The 17,591-nt window shown below is 42.6% G+C and overlaps 1 pseudogene across 1 annotated transcript; it reads left to right on the top strand.

The window, feature by feature from the left end:
- Positions 1–16,236: 16,236 nt before the first annotated feature.
- Positions 16,237–16,742, top strand: LOC100600033 (annotated as a pseudogene). Its single transcript, XR_001114470.2, has one exon. The product of XR_001114470.2 is annotated as a 60S ribosomal protein L12 pseudogene (transcript).
- Positions 16,743–17,591: the final 849 nt, after the last annotated feature.

The raw sequence follows: 17,591 nt of genomic DNA, 5'->3' as shown, positions 1-17,591 counted from the left end.
TCATGCTGGGTGGTGAATCCATAAGGGTCTGCAGCACCCTCAGTTCTTGCCTCCTCAGATGAAAGAATTCGACTAAGTGACAGAAGGCAGAGTGTGAGACTGAGGCAAGTTTTAAAGCAGGAGTGAAAGCTTATTAAAAAGCTTTAGAACAGGAATGCAAGGAAGTAAAGTACACTTGGGAGAGGGTCAAGTGGGTGACTTGAGAGATCAAGTGCAGTTTCACCTTTGACTTGGGGTTTTATACATTTGTGTGCTTCTGGGGTCTTGCATCCCTTCTCTGATTCTTCTCTTGAGGTGGGCCGTCCACGTGCACAGTGGCCTGTTAGCGCTTCAAAGGAGTCACATGTGCAGTGTGTTTACTGGAGTTGTATGCATGCTCACTTGAGGCATTCTTCCCTTACCAAAGGTTCCTAGGTCATAGGCCAGTTAAATGCCGCCATTTTTGCCTTCAGCGCACATATGTGAGCCCACTTGCCCTACTCCTGAGATTTTATTGGGAAGCTGCTGATCGTGTTTCAGGTTTTTTCTGTCTATTGAGAGGCTGCCCCTCCCTGGTGCCATTTGCAACCAATTATTACTTTAGAGTGACAGTTAACAACCACCTGACCATTACCTGATGGTTGCCTGACACTCCTGGGGGAGGGCAAGGGGCCCTCTTCTACCCTGCTCATGCCTGACCAGCTACCTACTGTAACAATACTTAACGGTAAAAGACTGAATGTTCCCTCTAACACAGGGAACAAGGCAAGAATGTCTGTCTGCTCTCACCACTTGTATTCAGTATTGACTGGAGATCAATTGCCAGCACAGCAAGGCAAAACAAATAAATAAAAGGAAATAAAAGGCATAAATATTGGAAAGAAACAAAATGGTCTTTATTTGCAGATGACATGATTATGTAAATAGAAATTCATAAAAAATCTATAAATAAGGTATTAATAAGCTTAGCAAGGTCACAGGATTCAAGGTCAATGTACCAGTATACATTTCTATATATTAGGATCAAACAGTTAAAAATTGAAATTAAAAAATCAATACCATTTACGATAGCATTCAAAACTATGAAATACGGTCAGGTGCAGTGGCTCACGCCTGTAATCTCAGCACTTTAGGAGGCCGAGGCAGGTGGATCACCTGAGGTCAGGAGTTCAAGACCAGCCTGGCCAACAAGGCAAAACCCCGTCTCTACTAAAAATGCAAAAATTAGCTGGGTGTGGTGGCGGTCGCCTGTAGTCCCAGCTACTCAGGAAGCTGAGGCAAGAGAATCACTTGAACCCGTGAGGCAGAGGTTGTAGTGAGTCAAGATCACACCACTGCACTCCAGCCTGGGTGACAGAGCGAGACCTCATCTCAAAAAGACAAAAAACAAAAAAACCCATGAAATATTAAAGATAAATTTAACAAAATATGTGCAAGACCTGAACCTGGGAAACTACAAAACTTTTTGAGAGAAATTAAAGAAGACCTAGATAAATGAAAAGAGATACCATGTTCTTGGATGTAAGATTAATATTGTTAAGATGTCGATTATCCACAAATTCATTTATAGATAAAATAAAATTCTTGACAGAGTCTCACGCTGTCGCCCAGGCTGGAGTGCAATGGCATGATCTTAGCTCACTGCAGTTTCTGCCTCCTGGGTTCAAGCAATTCTCCTGCCTCAGCCTCACAAGTAGCTGGGGTTACAGGCATCTGCTATCACCCCTGGCTAATTTTTTGTATTTTTAGTAGAGACAGGGTTTCACCATGATGGCCAGGCTGGTCTTGAACTCTTGACCTCAAGTGATTCGCCTGCCTTGGCCTCCCAAATTGCTGGGATTACGTGAGCCACTGCGCCTGGCCAATTTATAGATTAAATAAAATCTAATGAAAATTCTACTAGCCATTTTTTTGGGGTAGAGTTTGACAAGCCGATTGTAAAATTTATTTTAAATCTTAAATAATGCAAGTGACCTTGAATAGCCAAAACAACTTTGATAAAGGGATTAAATTGGTGGATTCATATTACTGGATTACAAGAATTCCTATAAAGTTGTGGCAATTAAGATAATGTGGTTTTGGTGTCAGGATCTATATATCAAGGGCACACAATAGAGAATCTTGAAAAAGACCTGTACATATATGGTCACTTGAGTTTTAACAAAAATGACATGGGAATTCAATAGCAGAAAGGAAAGTTCTTTATTTTTTAATATTTGAGACAGAGTCTTGCTGTATTGCCCAGGCTGGAGTGCAGTGATGCCATCTTGGCTTACTGCAGGCTGGACCTCCTGGGTTCAAGCGATCTTCCCACTTCAGTCTCCCAAGTAGCTGGGACTATAGGCATGCACCACCACACTGGCTAACTTTCGTATTTTTTGTAGAGATGCATTTTCCCTATGTTGCCCAGGCTGTTCTCAAACTCCTGGGTTCAAGTGATCTGCCCACCTCGGCCTCCTGGAGTGCTGGGATTACAGGTGTGAGCTACCATGCCCAGCTGGAAAGTCTTTTTAACAAATGGTTTTGGAACAAATGCATAGCCATATGCAACTACAACAGTAACAGCAAAATCAACCTTGACCTTCTTATCTCATGCCACACAAGAATTAACTAGCAATTAATCACAGACTTAATGATAAGAGCAAAAACTAAAATTTCTAGATGATAACAGTGGAGGAAATCTTTGTGACCTTGAGTTAGGCAACACTCAGATAAGATACAGAAAACATAAGAATAAGTACCATAGAAGAAATTACTGGTGAATTTGATTTAATAAAAATTAGAAACTACTCTTCAAGAGAAACTGTCAAGAAAATTAAAAGGCAAGCCTTAGGCAACACATATCTGACAAAGGACTCATACTTACAAGAAACAACTTTTACAGCTCAGTAACAAAAAGCAGAAATAGGTAAAATATTGCAAAATTGAATGAGCATTTCACTAAGGAAGATATACAAATGGCAAATAAATGCTAATGTTCAAAGTTATTGGTCTTTAAGGAAGCACAGATTATAATTTTGCTCACTAGAATGCCTAAAGTTACAAAAACTGGCATTGCCTATTGTCAGCGAGAAAGTGGAGCAAATGGAGCTTTCACACATTGCTCATGGGAAGGTAAAAAGGTCCAACTCTTTTAGGAAAGAGTATGGTGGTTTCTTGTCAAGTTAAATGTTATACTATATACTGGTCTTATGACTCAGTAATTCTATTCCTCAGCATTTACCCCAAAGAAATAAAAACATAGCCAGGCACGGTGGCTCATGCCTGTAATCCCAGCACTTTGGGAGGCCGAGGCGGGCAGATTATTTGAGATCAGGAGTTCGAGACCAGCCTGGCCAACATGGTGAAACCCTGTCTCTACTAAAATTACAAAAATTAGCCAAGTGTGGTGGTGGGTGCCTGTAATCCCAGCTACTTGGGAGGCTGAGGTAGAAGAATGGCTTGAACCCTGGAGGTGGAGGTTGGAGGTTGTGGTGAGCCGAGATTGTGCCACTGCACTCCAGCCTAGGTGACAGAGTGAGAGACTATCTCAAAAAAATAAATAAGTAGCCGGGTGCGGTGGCTCACGCCTGTAATTCCAGAACTTTGAGAACCTGAGGAGGGCAGATCACAAGGTCAGGAGTTCGAGACGAGCCTGACCAACATGGTTGAAACCTGGTCTCTACTAAAAATACAAAAATTAGCTGGGCATGGTGGCGCATGCCTGTGATCCCAGCTACTTGGGAGGCTGAGGCAGGAGAATCACTTGAACCCAGGAGGCGGAGATTCCAGTGAGCCAAGATCACATCACTGCACTCCAGCCTGGGCGACAGAGCAAGACTCTATCTCAAAAAAAAAATTAAAAAAAAAAATAAAAACATATGTCCACACAAAAACCTGTCTGTACATAAATGGTCACAAGACCTATTATTCATAACAGCCCAGAATTGGGAACACCCCAAAAATCCATCAACTGGTGAATGAATAAACCACATCAATAACAAGGAATGCTATTTAGCAACAAAATGGAATCAATTACTATAATAATTAATTCAACAACATGGGTGAATCTCAAAAGCATCATACTAAATGAAAGAAAACAAAAAAAAAACTACATATTATTTGAATCCAATGATCTGAAATTCTAGAAGAGGCAAAATTAGAGTGACAGAAAGCAGGTCAATTGTTGGCAGGGGCTGGATTCAGGGGAAGGACATGAGGAATCTTTCACTGGGGGTGATGGCACCATTCGGTATCATGATTGTGGTGGTGGTTACATTTATCAAAACTCATCAAATTATATGCCAAAAAATGATAAGTATGTATTTTATGCCTCATTAGCAAAGAAGATGAAGAGGAGGAAGATGTTAATGTAGATTTTGGGTTTATTGGTATTTATTGTAAAATTTTTTCAAATCTGCTTTATATTTGGTAATTTTTATTTTAAAATACACCAAAGCAGTCAGGATGGCCGAGCTGTCTAAGGTGCTGCGCTCAGGTCGCAGCCTCCCCTGGAGTTATGGGTTCAAGTCTCACTTCTGACAAAGCTGAATTTCCTGCTGGGTGCGGTGGCTCACACCTGTAATCCTAGCACTTTGGGAGGCCACGGCAGGCAGATCATTTGAGGTCAGGAGTTGGAGACCAGCCTGACCAACATGGAGAAACGCTGTCTCTACTAAAAAAAAAATACAAAAATTAGCCAGGCATAGTGGTGGGTGCCTGGAGTCCCAGCTACTCGGGAGACTGAGGCAGGAGAATGGCTTGAACCTGAGAGGCAGAGGTTGCAATGAGCCGAGATTGTGCCACTGCACTCCAGCCTGGGCGACAGAGCAACACTCTGCCTCAAAAACAAAACAAAACAAAAAGCCAAATAATATGAACTTGAGATGAAAGCCACAAGAGAAGAATACTCCAAATTTTATGCCCTGAGTTACTTTTCACATGAGCACCTCTAAGTGACCTCCTTAGGGTAAGTAGCACAAGAGATTTACTATTTATCTATGTATTTACTTAGTACTTATGTACATATGTATGTGTATCTATATATGAATTATTTATTATCTGAGTTATTTAATCATTTAATGATTTTCCTGAACAACTGCTGGGGTGATGGTGGTGATGGAGTAAGGAGGAAAGCTAGTATAAAATACTTTGCCAAGTAATCCATTTATATAGGTTGAATTATGTCATATGAAATTGATCGAGCCTTATTTTATTTTATTTTATTTTATATTTTATTTTATTTTACTTTGTGTTATTTTTTGAGACTGAGTGTTGCTCTGTCACCCAGCCTGGAGTGCAGTGGCACAATCTTGTCTCACTGCAACCTCCGCCTCCCAAGTTCAAGCAACTCTCCTGCCTCAGCCATCCGAGTAGCTGGGACTCCAGGCATCTGCCACCACGCCCGGCTAATTTTTCTGTGTTTTTAGTAGAGATGGGGTTTCACCATGTTAGTCAGGCTGGTCTCCAACTCCTGACCTTAAATAATCTGCCACCTCGGCCTTCCAAAGTGCTGACATTACAGGCATGAGCCACTGCGCCCAGCCAGCTTCTTTATTTTATAATCCCATCTAATACCCTCACCCAACAATCAGGAAGACCTATTATTAGAATCTAACTTCGGAATGTTGTAAAAGTTACTAAAGCTTTATTGAAATCCAACTATAGAAGATACTTGTAGGTTTTTTTTTTTATTTGCTTCTCAAGATCACAGTTTTGTAACCTTTTAGAACAATCCCTTTTGCATAGCATTCTCACTAATGCAACCGATATGGTTTGGCTGTGTCCCCACCAAATCTCAACTTGAATTGTATCTCCCAGAAATCCCAGGTGTTCTGGGAGGGACCCAGGGGGAGGTAATTGAATCATGGGGGCTGGTCTTTCCCGTGCTGTTCTCGTGATAGTGAATAAGTCTCACGAAATCTGCTGGGTAGCAGGGGTTTCCGCTTTTGCTTCTTGCTCATTTTTCTCTTGCTGCCACCATGGAAGAAGTGCTTTTCGCCTCCTGCCATGATTCTGAGGCCTCCCCAGCCATGTGGAACTGTAAGTCCAATTAAACCTCTTTTTCTTCCTAGTCTCGGATGTGTCTTTATCAGCAGCGTGAAAACAGAATAATACAGTAAATGTTGCCAAAGCCACGCACACTTTCATTTGCTACTTATAAGGTGTAGAGTGCCTCCATTTTCATTTCAACTTCTATTTTGATGCCTCTTTAAGCTTTAGGAAAGCAGGCTTTTACCTTTTAAGCAAAGATGATTGCCTTTCTGGTAAAAAGGTATGCTATAGGCTTAGGATGGCATCCTTTAAGGTTCTGGAAATAGTAACATTGTTAGTAATGATCCTTTAATGTATATGGTTATTGTTCTTGATTCTATAGATCAGAGTCAACAAACTTTGTAAAGGGCCAGAGAGTGAATATTTTAGACTTTGAAAGCCAGGTGGTCTCTGTCTCTCAAGTCTGCTGTTATGAAAAGCAGCCATAGACAACACATCAACAAATTAAAGTGCTTGTGTTCCAATAAAACTTTATATACAAAAACAGGCTTGGAGCTGGATTTGACCTGTGCTGAAGTTTGTTGACCCCAGCTTAGATTGTAAACATCACTGAAAACAAATGTGCAACTTGTTATGATAGACTGTTTATACAATCAAATAACATAGGTGCTTCTATGAAGAGAACTAATACTGAATAGTGAAATATCCATCAGGAAGTCCCCATATCCGAAAATTAGGGTCTGCATCTTCTGAGATTCTGCATGATTAACTGGCATGCAAAAATCTGTGATTTATAGAAAATATAAAGATATTTATCCAAGATAGTTTAGAAACGTTTCACAGATTAACCACTTTGGTTGCTAATCAAAGTATACTTTAGCTACAAATGTAAAATTCAGAGTAGGTTTTACTTTTACTTTGTCTTTCTAAAAGATTATACTTTTTTATATTTAGCAAGTAACATAGGGTGACCATTATTCTTGTTAAAACATTCCAACAAATCAGATTGACTCCTATTGAAGATTTAGCTCTACAGTTTTTTATTCCTGGCTGTAAGGAGTAGTTAAGGACACAGTTACCATCTATGACTATAATTTATGCAATTTGCAGTGTTCCCTTGTACTAAGATCATTTCCCTTGACTTAAAGCAGAATTATTACTTAAGAACTTCTGAACAATCATGATTTAAGCAAAGGCACTATTATTAAATAGAACTGAGGGCTGGGTGCAGTGGCTTACGCCTGTAATCCCAGTAATTTGGGTGGCTGAGGCGGGCGGATCATGAGATCAGGAGATCGAGACCATCCTGGCTAACACGGTGAAACCCCATCTCTACTAAAAAAACAAAAAATTAGCTGGGCGTGGTGGCACACGCCTGTAGTCACAGCTACTTGGGAGGTGGAGGCAGGAGAATCATTTGAACCCAGAAGACGAAGGTTGCACTGAGCCAAGATCGTGCCACTGCACTCCAGCCTGGGAGACAGAGCGAGACTCCATCTCAAAAAATATAATAATAATAGTAAATAAAAACAATTAGCTGGGCATGGTAGTGCACTCCTGTAATCCCAGCTGCTTGGGAGGTTGAGGCAGGAGAATCACTCGAACCCGGGAGGCAGATGTTGCAGTGAGCTGAGATTGCGCCACTGCACTCCAGTCTGGGCGATAAAGCAAGACTCTGTCTCAAAAAATAAAATAAAATAAATAGAACTTAGAAGATCTAAGAGTCTTTGTCCTCATGGTCATATCATTTATATTAAACAAATATATTTTAAAGGATGGAAAGGAGGAAAGAGAAAAAATATGGTGAATATATAATGTTTTGTTGTTCTAGCCTCTTCCTACTCTGTTTACTATTTATTTCTTATTTAGAGAGAGAATTTTCTAGCTGCTTTTTGGAATAAGTGAGGATAGAAAAATTACTTCTACCAGGCGCTCACACCTGTAATCCCAGCACTTTGGAAGCCCGAGGCGGGAGGATCGCTTGAGCCCAGGAGTTCAAGACCGGCCTGGGCAATATAGGGAGACCCGTCTCTACAAAACAAACAAACAAACAACAACAAAAAACTTAAAAACAATTAGTCAAGCATGGTGGAGTACCCTGGTGGAACGATCACTTGAGTCCAGGAGGCAGAGCTTGCAGTGAGCCAAGATCGAACCACTGCACTCCAGCCTGGGCGACAGAGCAAGACTCTGTTAAAAAAAGAAAGGAGAGGAGGAAAGGAAAAGTAATAGGAAAGGAAAGGGGAAAGGGAAATTAATTCCAAGGAGATCATTCTTATCTTGTGAAGAATAATTTGAGATGTTCCCTTTAGTTCTGTAAATGTAGTGAATAGACCCCATTGTCCTGAGAGATAGACCTTAATACTGACTGTAATTTTATTATCATACTTATTTTAACAATGACAACTTTCATCCATGATATAGGCCTTGTAGGCAAAGCTCTTTGCTGGTGAGGGAGCTGACCAATTTTTACGAGAGGAGCCCGTTACCACTGGGAGGTTGTTTTATATGCTATTTTATTTAATCTTCATAACAACCTTATAAAACAGGTGTAACAGGCCAGGCATGGTGGCTCATGCCTGTAATCCCAGCACTTTGGGAGCCCGAGGCAGGTGAATCACCTGAGGTCAGGAGTTTGAGATCAGCCTGGCCAACATGGTGAAACCCCATCTCTACCAAGAATACAAAAATAAGCCAGGCGTGGTGGTGTGCACTTGTAATCCCAGCTACTTGGGAGGCTGTGGTAGGAGAATCACTTGAACCTGGGAGGCAGAGGTTGCAGTGAGCTGAGACCAGGCCATTGCACTCCAGCCTATTGCACTCCAGCCTGGGCAACAAGAGCGAAAATCTGTCTCAAAAAATAAAAATAAAGTAAGTAACAGATGAAAAAGTAAAGAGACCAAGTAACTTATCTAAGACCACAAAGCTCAGAAGTTGCTAATCTGAGATTCACACCCATGTCAATCTGGCTCAAAACCTGTACTTTCCCATTTCAACATGCTGAGTGAAGATGAATTACCATGAAACTATAACTCCATCAGTGAGAGCAGAGGGAGCACTAGACTATGCCCTTAAAGCATGAGACTCTGAGCAGGTCATGGAGTCTTTCTGTGTCCCACTTTTCTTACCTGTCAATAGGATGGCTCCGATAAACAATGGTTCCCCAAAACCAGAACCTGGGTCAAAGTTTGCACATGTCCATCATACAATTAGAAAAATAAGGACTGCCAGGTGTGGTGGCTCATGCCTGTAATCCCAGCACTCTGGGAGGTGAGTGGATTCCTTGACCTCAGGAGTTCAAGACCAGCCTGGCCAACATGGCAAAACCCCATCTCTACAAAAATATGAAAATTAGCCAGGCATGGTGGTGCACTCCTGTAGTCCCAGCTACTAGGGAGACTGATGGGTTGAGCCCAGCAGGTAGAGGTTGCAGTGAGCCAAGATTGCGCCACTCCCAGCCTGGGAGACAGAGCCAGAGTCTGTCTTAAAAAAAAGAAAAAGAAAAAGAAGAACAATGTAGATTTTCCATAAAGCTACCATTTATTCTACTTAAAAGAGCTATCCTTTGATGTAAGATTATGTTTTTTCTGCGTGTTTTATGATGTCCTTCACAAAATAAAATATTGGGAGGAGATGATAGATCATTTTTATTTTTTATTATTATTGTTTTTTGAGACAGAGTCTCACTCTGTCACCCAGGCTGCCTATTAGCCTACAGTGTTCCAAATACAAAATTTCATTTTCACGTCTTCTAAGCCAAGCCTAGAATTCTCTTCTATATAAATTCCTGGATTCCTATATAAGAGAATAAGGGAAAAAGTCCAAATTTAGCAAGTTCAAAAGCAGTCTGAGAGTGGAAACAAAGACTTCTCAAATATTGGCACAAACTTACCTTCTGTGTTGCAGTTGCACTCCTTCTCAGACGCTGTGCGCCAACATTTCTCACTCTTCTTTCTTTCTTTATTTTTTGAGAGAGTCTTGCTCTTGTTGCCCAGGCTGGAGTGCATTGGCACGATCTCAGCTCACTGCACCTCTGCCTTCCGAGTTCAAGCAATTCTCCTGCCTCAGCCTCCCAAGTAGCTGGGACTACAGGCGCCCACCACCACACTCACGTAATTTTTGTATTTTTAGTAGAGACAGGGTTTCACCATGTTGGCCAGGCTGGTCTCGAACTCCTGACCTTGTGATCCTCCCACCTCAGTCTCCCAAAGTGCTGGGATTACAGGCATGAGCCACCACGCCCGGCCTTTTTTTTTTTTTTTTTCTTGAGATGGAGTCTTGCTCTGTTGCCCAGGCTGGAGTGCAGTGGCGTGATCTCAGCTCACTGCAACCTCCACCTCCCAGGTTCAAGCGATTCTCCTGCCTCAGCCTCCCAAGTAGCTGAGATTATAGATGTGTGCCACCACACCTGGCTTTTTTTTTTTTTTTTTTTTTGAGACAAGAGTTGCACTCTTGTCACCCAGGCTGGAGTGCAATGGCGTAATCTTGGCTCACTGCAACCTCTGCCTCCTGGGCTCAAGCGATTCTCCTGCCTCAGCCTCCCAAGTATCTGGGACCACAAGTGCCTGCTACCATGCCTGGCTAGTTTTCATGTTTTTAGTAGAAATGGGGTTTCACCATGTTGACCAGGCTGGTCTTGAACTCCTGACCTCAGGTGATCCACCCGCCTTGGCCTCCCAAAGTGCTGGGATTGCAAGCGTGAGCCACCGCACCCAGCTAATTTTTGTGTGTATGTGTGTGTGTGTATATAATAATAATAATTATTATTATTATTTTTTGAGACAGAGTTTTGCTCTTGTTGCTCAGGCTGGAGAGTGCAATGGCGTGATCTCAGCTCACCACGATCTCCACCTCCTAGGTTCAAGCTATTGTCCTGCCTCAGCCTCCTGAGTAGCTGGGATTACAAGCATGCGCCACCATGCCTGGCTAATTTTGTATTTTTAGTAGAGATGGGGTTTCTCCATGTTGGTCAGACTGGTCTCGAACTCCTGACCTCAAGTGATCTGCCTGCCTTGCCCTCCCAAAGTGCTGGGATTACAGGTATAAGTCACCACACCCGGCCAATTTTTGTATTTTTTATTAGAGACAGAGTTTCACCATGTTGGCCAGGCTGGTCTCTAACTCCTGACCTCAACTGATCCACCCGCCTCAGGCTCCCAAAGTGCTTGGATTACAGGCATCAGCCACCACACCCAGCCAGATTATTTTAAAATATCTTTATTGAGCAAAATAAGATGTTGACACCCTACTTTGGCTTCTAAAATATTGTTGGACTTTTTTGGGAATTTTCCTTGCCTATGAAATCCCAAAATTTGGGAACCACTGTTCTAATTGAACACACAAACTGGCCAGGCGTAGTGGCTCATGCCTGCAATCCCAAGCACTTTGGGAGGCCGAGGTGGGTGGGTCACCTGAGATCAGGAGTTCGAGACCAGCCTGACCAACGTGGTGAAATCTCATCTCTACTAAAAACACAAAAATTAGCCAGGCGTGGTGGTGGGTGCCTGTAATCCCAACTACTCGGGAGGCTAAGGCAGGAGAATCGCTTGAACCCGGGAGGCAGGGGTTGCAGTCAGCCAAGATCATGCCATTGCACTCCAACAGAGTGAAACTCTGTCTCAAAACACACACACACACACACACACACACACACACACACACACACAAACTAGCAGGTTGACTATTTATTAAGTCACAGATTTTTTTTTTGTAGTTAATTTCTTTTTTCAGTTTAAAGAATGCTGTTGTATAAATAAACCCTGGTATAGAGAGACAGTTACAACCTCAGAAGAGCAAGGACTCGGAGTATTACTCCAGCACACAAAAGGTCCTTTAAATCAAACTTGGATTTGAGTGTATTGGCAACATTTAAAATGTGCAGAATTTTACTTGTTAATACAGATTTCCAGCTTCCTTAGAAAAATTAGATCTGGCCATCTTGAGCCCACATGTTGCTGGAGCACAGTGGCTGTGGCCCTGCGGGCATAGCATGAGCCTCTGGTTTGCCATCATCCCCACCATTTTCTACTGCATCTCACCCTGCCTGCTTCATTCATGTGAGTGTGCCATCCCAGTCCTGCAGGTTTTTATGTTTGCAACCTCATGCAAGTGCAGTCTAGGGACCACAGCACTGATGTCACCTGGGAGGTGGTCAGAAATGCAGAATCTCAGGCTCCACCCAAAATCAACTGAGTCAAAACCTGCGTTTTAACAAAATCTCCAGGAAAATCATATGCACATTACAGTTTGAGAAGTCCTTTGAGAAGAACCTGGAACTTCGAGATCCTTTCCTCAACCAGATTCTGTGACCATGGGCAAAACTGAACTATTCACTGCGGCAACAGGTACAACTCACAGTGCCTAGGGTGGGAAGACAGAACAAAATCATATATTAAAATAGCTACCGCCGGGCACGGTGGCTCACATCTGTAATCCCAGCACTTAGGGAGGCCGAGGTGGGCAGATCACAAGGTCAGGAGTTCGAGACCAGCCTGGCCAATATGGTGAAACCCTCTCTCTACTAAAAATACTAAAATTAGCTGGGCGTGGTGGCAGGCACCTGTAGTCCCAGCTACTCAGGAGGCTGAGGCAGAAGAATCGCTTGAACCCGGGAGGCAGAGGTTGCAGTGAGCCGAGATCGCATCACTGCACTCCAGCCTGCGTGACAGAGCAAGACTGCGTCTCAAAAAAAAGAAGCTACCATGCCAGGCGCAGTGGCTCACGCCTGTAATCCCAGCACTTCAGGAGGCTAAGGCAGGCAGATCACCTGAGGTCAGGAGTTTGACACCAGCCTGGGCAACATGGTGAAACCCCATCTCTACTAAAAATACAAAAAAATTAGCTGGGCGTGGTGATGTGCACCTGTAGCTACTTGGAAGCTGAGGCAGGAGAATTGCTTGAACCTGGAGGCAGAGGTTGTAGTGAGCCAAGATCATGCCACTGCACTCCAGCCTGGGTGACAGAGTGAGACCCTGTCTCAAAAAAAAAAAAGAAAAAAGAAAGCTACCATTATAAGGATGAATGTACAAATATATGACACAGACTGGGCTGGATCAGTGTCTCCTGGTCTGATGTTGGTGGTAGGGGGATGGAGGCTGGAGCTGGGCCTCAAAGACAGGAGGGAGAAACTGTCCAGAATGAGGTGCTCACGGTCTGTAGTGAGGGAACCCTCGGCAGCGTTGATCAGCTAGAGCACACAGCCTGATTTGGAAATACTAAGAAAGCAATAAGATTGGAAATATATTTTGAGCATAAACTGTAGCTTAGACTTCTAAGCTAAGATATTGGCATTTGTTCTCTTTATAATGAGAAGGTTTAGAGGTGTGAAATGAGTGTTTTGAGGTTAATAGTCTGACAGATTGTGCAGGGTCAGTGGGTTTTATTTTAAAGAGACACATTCAGAATGGTTTTATACACAAGCCTACATGTGAATAAAGCAAATTCCTTAAGGTATGACACATTTTGTGTCTTTCCTACCTATATTGGCATGCGTTTCTCTGATATGTGTACTCAGAGTCCCTAACCCAGCACCCAAAGCCATGAAGAATCTTTCCTGGCTTTTTGTCAGGCCTTGCCATGAGAGTGACCATTAAAGGTCAGAGAGTCATACGGACTCTCCCAGGGATACTGGGCTGGCCTGGGAATTGAGGAATTCACTCCGCATCCAAGAACCACATTTCCCCAGCTGTAAGATGGCAGAGAATAATGTTTGTGTCCCAGTGAAGTTCTAACACACAGTGTTCTCAGATGACTGGCAGCATTTTGAAAGTAACATGTGACTGTGTAATTTATGCTCTTTGAATTTGCAGTGAGACTATTCGTGGCAGTACAATGTCTATCCATGGTCCTAATTAGAAGTTTTCCAGAACAGCTCATGTGTCTGAATTAGAAATATTTGTCACAGGGCATTAAATGTGGTATTTAGCTGTTGGGTGATTTTTTCAATAGAACTTTGTTAAAGACCAGATATAATGTGTCATTGTTTCTTTTGTGATTCTGGATTCTTTTTGAGAACTAAATGTTTAAGCAGTAAAGAGCTGAGACACCCTATGGGTAAGATCCTTTATAAATCAGCCCATTACAGCGTGAATTCACTTACATTGTTGGCCAATGACGTCATGTAAGGATCAGATTATGCTTTTCTGTTTGGGTGTGTTTTGTGTTGATTTGTCAAGCCTGGAGGGTTGGCCACCAGGAAGAAGTTGAAATGGCCACTGAAATCCCCTGGCTGTGATTGTCACAAACTTGGGTCTGAGATACACAGAAACACTTGCCTGTCATCAGGCTGAAGCTTTCAGCTCAGGCTGTACCAGTGCCTGTTGGAAATATAAATGAAAGCATTTTTACAACTCAGCAACAAAATATCCAATAGCCTAATAAAAAGATGGGCAAAAGACTCGAACAGACATTTCTCCAAAGATGATATCCAAATAGCCAATGAGGACACATGAAAAGATGCTCAACATCTCCAATTTCATTAGAGAAATGCAATCAAAACCACATTGAGCTATCACCTCACACTCATTGGGATGGCTACTATCAAAATATAAAACAAAACAAAACAAAGCAAAAAACAGAAAATAACAAGTGTTGATGAGGATGTTGCAAAATTGAAGCCCCCGTGCACTGTCAGTGGGATTGTAAAATGGGGTAACTGCTATAGAAAACAGTATAAACAGTCCTCAAAAAATTAAAAATAGAACTACCATATGGCACAGCAATCTCACTTTTGAATATATATCCAAAAGAATTGAAAGCAGAGTCTCAAAGAAATATTTGCACACTCATGTTCATAGCAGTGTTATTCACAATAGCCAAAAGATGGAAGCAAACCAAGTGTTTGACTGATAAACGGATAAACAAAATGTAGTATATACATGCAATGGAATATTATCCAGCCTTAAAAAGCAGAGGCCAGACACAGTGGCTCATGCCTGTGATCCTAGCACTTTGGGAGGCCAAGGCAGGAGGACTGCCTGAGGCCAGGAGTTTGAGACCAGACTGGGCAACATAGTGAGACCCCCTATCTCTACAAAAAACAAAAATTAGCTGGATGTGGTGGTGCATGCCTGTAGTCCCAGCTACTTAGGAGGCTGAGGCAGAAGGATCGCTTGAGCCCAGGAGTTCAAGGCTACAGTGAGCTATGATTGTGCCACTGCACTCCAGCCTAGGCAACAGAGCAAGATCTTGTTTTTAAAAAATAAAAAATAAAAAGGAAAGAAATCCTGTCACATGCTACAACATGTATGAACCTTGAAGACATTGTGCTAAATGAAATAAGCCAATCACAAAAAGACAAATGCTATAGGATTGCACTTACATGTCTACAGTGGTCAATTCATAGAAACAAAGTAGAATGTTGGTTACCCTGGGCTGAGGAGAGGCAAGGGGGAATTGTTTAAAGGATATAAACAGTTTCATATTTGCAAGATGAAAAACTTCTGGAGATTGCTTTCACAGCAATGTGAATATACTTAACACACTGAACCATTTAATTAAAAATGATTAAGATGATAAATTTTATGTGTTTCTACTACAATAAAAATTGCACAATAGATAATTGCATTAATAGCCCAATTTGTAGCCTCCTGTATTTACGCCCTTTGCCTTATAACTTCTTAGTCCCTTCACACACTGTCTCTGGGCTTGGCACATAAAGTACAGTCAAAAACAAGCTATGTAACTTCTGAGGCTAGGTCACAAAAAGGATATCGTTTCTGCCTTGCCTGCTTTCTCAACTGGGACACTAACATTTGGTACCAAGCCAGCATGCTATGAAGACGCCCACAGTAGCCAACATGGAGACTACATTGAAGCAATACAAGTATTGAGAACAGAGATGCCCCTAGCCCCACTCCCCACCCAGCTGGCTGCCAGCATCAGCGGCACCAAGGAAGATACATGGATGGCAAATAAGCACATGAAAAGATACTCAACACCATTAGTCTTTAGAGAAGTACAAATTAAAACCACAATGAGACACCACTACTTACCTACTAGAATCACTGAAATTAAACAGACAACAGAGCAAGTGCTGGCAAGAATGTGGAAGAATTCACACTCTCATACACCAGTGAAGGCAACGCAAAATGATACTGTCACCGGTAGAGGGTCGTGACTGCAAATTGTCCAGGTTCTTGGCGTTTTGAACAAAGAATTGGACAAAACGCCCAGCAAAGAAATAATGAAGCAACGAAAGAACGAAAGCAGCTCTCTCGGCTTTCGGCTCGGAGGAGGCCAAGGTGCAACTTTCTTCGGTCGTCTCGAATCCGGATTCATCCGACACTAGTCGCCTCCACCATGCTGCCGAAGTTCCACGCCAATGAGATCAAAGTCGTATACCTGAGGTGCACTGGAGTTGAGGTCGGTGCCACTTCTGCCCTGGCCCCCAAGATTGGCCCCGTGGGTCTGTCTCCAAAAGAGGTTGGTGATGACATTGCCAAGGCAAGGGGTGACTGGAAGGGCCTGAGGATTACAGTGAAACTGACCATTCAGAACAGACAGGCCCAGATTGAAGTGGTACCTTCTGCCTCTGCCCTGATCATCAAAAGGAACCACCAAGAGACAGAAAGAAACAGAAAAACATTAAACACAGTGGGAATATCACTTTTGATGAGATCGTCAACATTGCTCGACAGATGCGGCACCGATCCTTAGCCAGAGAACTCTCTGGAACCATTAAAGAGATCCTGGGGACTGCCCAGTCTGTGGGCTGTAATGTTGATGGCCGCCACCCTCATGACATCATAGATGACATCAACAGTGGTGCTGTGGAATGACCAGCCAGTTAAGCACAAAGGAAAATATTTCAATAAAGGATCATTTGACAACTGGTTAAAAAAGAACAAAAGCAGGGATTTATTGAAAACGAAAGTACACTCCACAGTGTGAGAGTAGGCCGAGCAGCGGCTCAAGGGCCCTGGATACAGAATCTTCTTGGGTCCAAATGCCCTCTAGAAGTTTCCCATTGGCCACTTCATGCCCACCTCAGGTAAATGAAGTGGTAGCTCACAATCAGTCTGATTGGTTGCAGAAAGCAGCCAACCAGAGGATGACGTGGTTACAAAAGTTACACTCCTGTGCAAACATATGATTGGTTGCAGAAAGCAACCAATCAGAGGCTAGGGTGAAGTTACAAATTTATACTTCTATGCAAACGAAGACTCTGCCTGCAATTAGTCTGATTGGTTGTGGACAGCAACCATTCGGAGGCTGGAGTGAAGTTACAAAGTTGCAAAGGAAGACTCAACCCGCAATAAGTCTGATCGGTTGCCAATTTCCCATGCCTGGCAGAAAAGATGGGGGGTTTGCAAAGGGAGTAGCCTCTGGTCCTTTTCTGATTTAGGCATGGAAAGTTAGGGTTTTCCTTTCAGTTTAGTTCTAGGAATGCTGCGTGAAACAGCCTTAGTCCCTGTCTCCAAACCCTATTCTCCTGCCTCAATACAACTACTTTCCAAAACAGTTTGGCAGTTTCTTAAAAATTAATTATACACTTACCGTATTATCCAGCTATTTCACTGCCAGCTGGTTCCTAAGAGAAAAGGAAGCTATATCCTTAGAAAGAGTAGTACATGATTGCTCGTAGCAGTTTTATTTATAATAGCCAAAAACAAACGAAAAAAATCCCACATGCCCACTTA

This window comes from Nomascus leucogenys, chromosome 19, assembly GCF_006542625.1.
Source record: "Nomascus leucogenys isolate Asia chromosome 19, Asia_NLE_v1, whole genome shotgun sequence".
NCBI classification, from domain to species: Eukaryota; Metazoa; Chordata; class Mammalia; order Primates; family Hylobatidae; genus Nomascus; species Nomascus leucogenys.
This window is presented reverse-complemented; position numbering and strand designations above follow the sequence as displayed.